General features: G+C 49.1%; 1 non-coding gene across 1 annotated transcript; it reads right to left on the bottom strand.

Moving 5' to 3' along the window:
• Window positions 1–5,133: 5,133 nt before the first annotated feature.
• On the bottom strand, window positions 5,134–5,299 carry LOC134951560 (U1 spliceosomal RNA). Its single transcript, XR_010184278.1, has one exon. It is a non-coding gene; the product is annotated as a U1 spliceosomal RNA (small nuclear RNA).
• Between the last annotated feature and the right edge of the window lie 3,066 nt (window positions 5,300–8,365).

Here is an 8,365-nt window from a genome sequence, read left to right as displayed (position 1 = left end):
TGTTGGACCCTTCGTACAATACAAAGAGGGATCTCTCTGTTCAGGAACATGCTATGTTAACTAAACTTTCAGAATCTATCAAAGGGACCATGATCTACAAAATACATTATATGGTGAAAATATGTAACGATTGAGTCGCACGCTACGATCACATAAACTCTACCGTAAATACGCATACCGTGCGCCTGCGGGTGCCCGCGACTGTGAGTATGCGCACGTACGGGAGAGCGTACGCATGCGCAGCACGGACCTGTGTGTGGTGCAAATATGGTAGTGTGCATAGAGATATTTTTCTGACTTTGACACCAGCAGTGCTCCCTGAAAATTAAAAACCTAACAAAATACTTTCTGTCAGAAAGCTCAGGAGAGCTCCTGAAAAGCACCCAGTCTCCACTGGGCACAGTATCAAACTGAGGTCTGGAGGAGGGGCATAGAGGGAGGAGCCAGTGTACACCCAGAACTAAAGTCTTTCTTAAAGTACCCATGTCTCCTGCGGAGCCTGTCTATCCCCATGGTCCTTACGGAGTCCCCAGCATCCTCTAGGACGTTAGAGAAAATAGGATTTTAATACCTACCGGTAAATCCTTTTCTCTTAGTCCGTAGAGGATGCTGGGCACCCGTCCCAGTGCGTACTGTGTCTGCAGTTATTAAATGGCCCTTAACTCCAGAATATTTATGTGGAGACAACTTTCCTGACTTGACCATCTTCCTTGGATGTTTTCCCCCTGTGTGACTGCTCCCCAGCCTCGGAGGGTTGCATCCGTGGTCCCTAGGATCCTGTCCTGGATCCCGAACAATCGCCCCTCTAGGAGGTGAGAACTGTGCAGCCACCAATGGAGTGAGATTCTGGTCTTGGAAGACAGGATTATCCTCCGGTGCATGTGTAGGTGGGATCCGGACCACTTGTCCAACAGGTCCCACTGGAACACTCTGGCATGGAACCTGCCAAACTGAATGGCCTCGTAGGCCGCAACCATCTTCCCCAGCAACAGAATGCATTGATGGATTAACACTCTTGCTGGTTTTAGAATTTGTTTGACCAGACTCTGGATCTCCATAGCCTTTCCACTGGAAGAAAGCCTCTTCTGTGTCCAGTATGACTCCCAAAAACAACAACCGCGTCATTGGGACCAACTGCGATTTTGGCAAGTTTAGGAGCCAACCATGTTGTTAAAGAACTGTCAGGGAGAGTAGATGTTTTGCACCAACTGGTCCCTGGATCTCGCCTTTATCAGGAGATCATCCAAGTACGGGATAATTGTGACTCCTTGCTTGCGAAGGAGAACCATCATTTCCGCCATCACCCTGGTGAAAATCCTCGGAGCCGTGGACAGACCAAACGGCAACGTCTGAAATTGGTAATGACAATCCTGAATTGCAAACCTCAGGTAGCTTTATGCAGTGGCTAAATGGGAACATGTAAGTAGGCATCCTTTATGTCTACCAAAACCAGGAAATCTCCTTTATCCCCCGGACTGGAGATCACTACCCTGAGAGATTCCATCTTGAAATTGAATTTCTTTAGGTAGAAATTAAGGGATTTCAGATTTAAGATTGGTCTGACTGAGCCGTCCGGCTTCGGGACTACTAAGAGGCTTGAATAAAAACCTTCTCCCTGCTGACTAAGGCTGATTTGAACAATCGGTGAGGGGGAACTTCTTGAAACCCCAGTTTGTACCCTTGGGACACTATTTGTAAAACCCACGAGTCCAGGTCCGAATGAATCCAGAACTGACTGAAGAGTTTTAGACGTGCCCCCCAGTGGCGGAACTAGCGAGCAGTGGGCCCATGTGCGACAAAATGGCTTGGCCCCCCCCCCCCCATCCCTTCCCATCCAAGTCCACCCCCTCACCCCTGGAGAGGATCTGGTGAGGGGGGCCTGCTCAGGGAAGTGGATACCTAGCAACAGTGCCGTAACTAGACATTTTAGCAGTGTGTGCAAGAAACGGCATTGGAGCCCCACCCCTGCATGCAAAACAGGGGCAGTGCGCGCCGTAGGCGCGCGCAAAAAAACATAGTGGCGTGGCTTCGTGGTTAAGGGGTGTGGCCACAAAATAATACCAATTCATAAAACGGTGCACAGTAGTCTCCATTATTCAAATTACGCCGCACAGTAGCACCACTACACCAGGTAGAGACCCTTTTACACCTTACGGCGGACAGATTCCTCTTTTTACACATTACAGCAGACAGCGTCCTCTTTTTACACATTACACCAGACAGCGTCCCCTTTTTACACATTACGGCAGACAGCATCCCCCTTTTTTACACAACGGCAGACAGCGTGCCCTTGTTACACATAGCGGCAGACCGCGTACATTTTTTTTCACATAACGGCAGACAGCCTGCCCTTGTTAAACACAGCGGCAGACAGCGTACACTTTTTTCACATAACAGCAGTCAGCCTGCCCTTGTTACACATAATGGCAGACATCGTACACTTTTTACACATTACAGCAGACAGCTTGCCCTTGTTACACATTACAGCAGACAGCATCCCCCTTGTTACACATTACGGCAGGCAGATTCCCCCTTGCTACACATTGCGGCAGGCAGATTCCCCCTTTTTACACATTACGGCAAGCAGCTTCCCCCTTTTTACACATTGCGGCAGGCAGATTCCCCCTTTTTACACATTGCGGCAGGCAGTCCCCCTTTTTACACATAGCGGCAGGCAGATTCCCCCTTTTTACACATAGCGGCAGGCAGATTCCCCCTTTTTACACATTGCGGCAGGCAGTCCCCCTTTTTACACATAGCTGCAGGCAGATTCTTCCCTTTTACACATAGCTGCAGGCAGATTCCCCCTTTTTACACATAGCGGCAGGCAGATTCCTCCTTTATACACATAGCGGCAGGCAGATTCCCCCTTTTTACACATAGCGGCAGGCAGTCCCAAGAAAGAAAGAAAGAAAGAAAGAAGAATTATACTTACCCTCTCCGCTGGCTCAGGCTCCTCGTGCAGCTTGACGATTCCCGGGCAGTAGAGAAGGAGGAGGAGGGAGGTGGAGGAGGGAGCCGCAGCAGCGCTGTGTTATTGGTGGAGGCGCTGCTGCTGCTGCCCCTCTGCTTCACTATAGGCTGTTCACGGAAGACAGCCTATAGTGAAGCAGAGGGGCAGCAGCAGCAGCGCCTCCACCAGTAACAAAGCGCTGCTGCGGCTCCTTCCTTCACCTCCCTCCTCCTCCTCCTCCCCCCCCGTGCCGCTGCTCCTCTCATCTCCAAGCAACCCTCCTCCCTCTTCGTGTGTTACAGAGGCGGCAGCATGTCTGGTGCTGCGGCTGCTGCCCGTAGTGCCCTGGCCTGATCTGTTCGTTACGACGGGCGGGCGGCGGGAGTCGCAGGACGCAGACCCGACGGGAGCGCTGGTGTGCGGCTGCGGCATGATACAATGAGTCATTGTGACTCATTGTAATGCCGGCGGCTGTGGGCCCTTGAGTGCGGCGGGGCCCCAGTGCAATGCACTGCCTGCCCTGCCAGTAGTTCCGCCCCTGGTGCCCCCCACTGGTGTGGGCTCCTGCAAGAGAGCCCCAAAATGCAGGCGCATGCGTATGCTCTTAGCAATTTTTGCAGTTGGATTGCTTATTGCGATTGCAATCCAACCTGAATCAGGCTCTATTACCTATCACAATGCACTGCGGGTAGTACAAAATGGGGTTAATATAAGAGAAAACCCCCCCCAGAGCTGTGCTCCTTAACTGTCCCTGGTGGCTAGTGGAGCGGCTGCCCAGTAATCAGTGTCCACGCCAGTGCGCACATGGCCCACCCCCTACAGCCACGCTGGATCACGGTATAGTGTGGGCACAGAAGTCCCTTACCTCCCTTTCATCAGCGGCCTCGTGATCCCGGAGGGCGGTGTGTGTGTGACTGACCTTAGGAAGAAACCGGAGCCTCCGCTGCAGTGACCCAGCAACCAGGGCACGGGAGTATACTGCGCCGCTGGGAGTGATGGAGCTGCAGTAAAGATGTCTATTAGACCTAACCTGCTGCAGCCCTTGTAGATTCTTATAAAAAAAAGTTCTTCTTTTCTTGTCAAAATTAATAGCTAAGAATAGGCTGCCTGAGGCAGCCCCCTGTTAAGTGGCCGGTTACTGAAGGCACCAACTACAAACTGAGCTCCCTGTTCATGGAAGCGAGGTTATAGAGCAGGGGGCGCTGAGCATCTTGGGAACAGTCAAAAGCTTTGAGCCTGTTGGTGCCTCAGATCAAGATCCTACTCTACACCCCAATGTGAATCCTTGTGGAGTCCAGTGTACCCCACAGAAGAAATGAATGTGTCACACCCATTGGCAGCAACATTAGAATAGCTGCTGATGGGCACAATTGAGAAAGGAAGGGGGGAAAACATTTGAATCCAGCACATATATGTAATTTGAATATGTAATTTGTACCTTCCTACTTTAAAATGTAATGGATGAACCTCACCCTGTGAGAACTATCTTCATGATCAAGAGATCTCATACGCAAAAAAAGCATGTGTTGGGATAGGGCTGTGGAGGGCGGCTGCTCGAGCACACCCCCGTCAAGTTAAGGAGGAAGCACAAGGGAACTCTTGTCTGGGGACAACAACTGCAGGGAGACCACATCTTTTCAGATGAAAACGAGAGGGCGGAAGGCTGCCTAATACTGAAGCACCCTCAAACATCAAACCATATGCAACAACTAGTACAAGCATTCCTGGGGAAAGGTCTGCAGCAGACGGATTTGCATACGGTGATGTCATCCAAGCAGTGGGCCAAAGTTGGCTGGAACCCTCATCTGCATATGAAAAGAGAAAAGGGGCGCTTGGATGACCCCTAGTTCGCATTGAACACCCCCCACCCTCCTTTGGTGTGGGGCTCATGTTGGCCATGCCCCAGCCCCTGAAGCATTCAAGCTGATTTCTTGCAGCAGCTGGGCACTGTAACAGCTCCAGAGCTGCTCTGTAAGGCAAATAAAAGGGTGTGGGCCCTGCAACACCACCTGTAGTTCGCATTGTGCGTTGGAAGGCACAAAGTAAGCAGACGGGAGAAGTCAGGATAGTGCGCAAGGGCATAGAAGGGAGGGGCTCAAGAAAAGAGAAGTGGAAACAGACAGCAAACTAGGCTGGAGAGAGACCTGAGACAATGAGATCTAAATTATACCAGAGCCAACCAGGGGAAAGCACAAATGCAGTCCCCCCCCCTACCACAAATTATGCAGTCGAGATTCCCACATTTGGGGAAATCACAGAGGTCAGCATACCCAGAATGCAATGAATGAACCTCACCCTGGGAAAACAATCTTCATGACCATGGTATCACCTAAGACAAATAAGTATGATTTGAGATAGGGCTGGAGAAGGCCGCTGCTCAGGCACACCTCCGTCAAGTAAAGGAGATTCAACTGAGGCAGCACAAGGGAACTCTCATCTGGGGACAACAACTGCAGGGAGAACACATTTTCAGACGAATGTGTGAGGGCAGAAGGCTGCCTAATACTGAAGCACCCCCCAAACAACAAACCAAATGCAACAACTAGTGCAAGCATTCCTGGGGGAAGGCCTGCAGCAGATGGATTCGCATATGGTGATGTCATCCAAGCAATGGGTATAGTTGGCTGCAACCCTCGTCTGCATATGAAAAGAGAAAATGGTCACGCAGGGCATGGCGGCCTTTGTGGGGTTGCGCTTGGATGACCCCTAGATCGCTTTATACACCCCCATCAGTGTGGGGCTCATGTTGGCCATGCCCCAGCCCCTGAAGCATTCAAGCTGATTTCTTGCAGCAGCTGGACCCAGTAACAGCTCCAGAGTTGCTCTACAAGACAAGCAAAAGGGTGTGAGCCATGCAGCACCACCTGTAGTTTGCATACACACATATATAGGACAGCATCTCTTATATGCCCCAGGGGCAATAAAATAGTATCCTTATCTAGGGTATCCGTCCATGCCGCTACAGCACTACACATACACACCCAGGCCGACGCAATTGCCGGTCTGAGTAAGGTACCTGAATGTGTATAAATGGACTTCAGGGTAATCTCCTGTTTGCGGTCAGCAGACTCTTTGAGGGTAGCCGTATCCTGGGACGGGAGGGCTAACTTCTTGGATAAGCGTGTTAATGCTTTGTCCACCCAAGGGGAGGATTCCCATCGTAACCTATCCGTTGATGGGAAAGGATACGCCATAAGAATCCTTTTGGAAATCTGCAGGAGATTCCCAAGCTTTTTCACATAACTCGTTCAGCTCGTGTGAGGGGAAAAGGTTACCTCAGGCTTCTTTCCCTTGTACATATGTTCCCTCTTGTCAGGGATAGGGGGCTCCTCTGTGATGTGCAAAACATCTTTTATTGCCATAATCATATATCAAATGTATTTTGCCAATTTTGGCTGTAACTTTGCATCATCGTAATCGACACTGGAGTCAGAATCCGTGTCGGTATCTGTGTCAACAATCTGGATAGTGGGCACTTATGAGACCCTGACAGTCCCTGCGACATAGGATCAGGCATGGGTTGAGACCCTGACTGTCCCAAAGCTTCAGCCTTGTCTAATCTTTTGTGCAATGAGTTTACACTAGCATTTAAAACATTCCACATATCCATCCAATCAAGTGTCGGCGGAGACACCACATTCATTTGCTCCCGCTCCTCTCTAATATAGCCTTCTTCCTCAGACATGTCGACACACGCGTACCGACACACCACACACACAGGGAATGCTTTTACTGAAGACATTTCCCCCACAAGGCCCTTTGGCAGAGCTGGCCCTAACCAATATGATGTCCTAGGCAAGATTTTGCCTGGTGCCCCCTAGCACCACCGCTGGTTCCGCCTCTGACCTTGCACCTCTTTCCCAGCACCATCAACCCTCACCCATAACAGTACTTATTTTGGTGTTTGTACCCCCTATATTTTAAACAGGAACAGTTCGCACATTTGGCGCACAGTCCAAAAAGGGGTGTGTTTTTGCTGGCAATGGGCATGTCCACACAATAGTACCCCCAATTAAAATTCCGCCACACAGTACTGCAATTTTATTCACATTTGATCACGCGATAGTGTCCATAATTCACATTACATCCCACAGTAGTATCACTTTACCTTATAATCGTTACTTCTCACAGTAGTGCTCCTTATTCACATTACATCACACTGAATTGCTCCTTATTTACATTACACCACACCCTATTGCTCTTTATTCACATTAGACGACACAGTAAATGCCCTTTCTATACGCAACGCTACATATTAGAGCACCTTATACACATAATGCCACACATTAGTAATGCATTTATACACATAATTCCACACAGTAATGCCCCTTACACATATGAGACACATCATTAATGTCCTTATAAACATAATGCGTCTTACACATTATGACAACCTTTATTAATGCCCTTTTACACATAATGGCCCTCATTCCGAGTTGTTAGCTCGCAAGCTGCTTTTAGCAGCATTGCACACGTTAAGCCGCCGCCTACTGGGAGTGAATCTTAGCTTATCAAAATTGCGAACGAAAGATTAGCAGAATTGCGAATAGACACTTCTTAGCAGTTTCTGAGTAGCTCCAGACTTACTCGACAACTGTGATCAGTTCAGTCAGTTTCGTTCCTGGTTTGACGTCACAAACACACCCAGCGTTCGCCCAGACACTCCCCCGTTTCTTCAGACACTCCCGCGTTTTACCCAGAAACGGCAGCGTTTTTTCACACACACCCATAAAACGGCCAGTTTCCGCCCAGAAACACCCACTTCCTGTCAATCACACTACGATCAGCAGAACAAAGAAAAAACCTTGTAATGCCGTGAGTAAAATACCTAACTGCATAGCAAATTTACTTTGCGCAGTCGCAGAGCGAACATTGCGCATGCGCAATTAGCGGAAAATCGCTGCGATGCGAAGAAAATTACCGAGCGAACAACTTGGAATGACCACCCTTGCGCATGCGCAATTAGCGGAAAATCGCTGCGATGCGAAGAAAATTACTGAGCGAACAACTCGGAATGACCACCAATGTCCCTTACACATATGCCGCACATTATTAATGCCCTTATACACATAATGACACACACAGTGCCCCTTACACATATGTTGCACATTATTAATGCATTTTTACATGACACACATAATGCTCCTTACTCATATTCCGAACACTACTGCACAATCAACCCACTCACATGCACACAGCACTCACACTGCCACGAACACTGTGACCTCTGCCTCTGCTTGGATACAGATGTGTCCTCATAAATCTTGCCTCAATGCAAACGTTGGGGCACCTTTTTTTTATTAAAATGCATCTTATTTGCATTGCTATGTTGTTAGGATGCACACGCAGCTTCTGCTGATTAAAATGATATGCAGCACGCCTATATACTGTGTGAGACTGTGGCTGTATCTG

The sequence above is a fragment of the Pseudophryne corroboree genome, chromosome 8 (assembly GCF_028390025.1).
Source record: "Pseudophryne corroboree isolate aPseCor3 chromosome 8, aPseCor3.hap2, whole genome shotgun sequence".
In the NCBI taxonomy this organism is placed as follows: domain Eukaryota; kingdom Metazoa; phylum Chordata; class Amphibia; order Anura; family Myobatrachidae; genus Pseudophryne; species Pseudophryne corroboree.
This window is presented reverse-complemented; position numbering and strand designations above follow the sequence as displayed.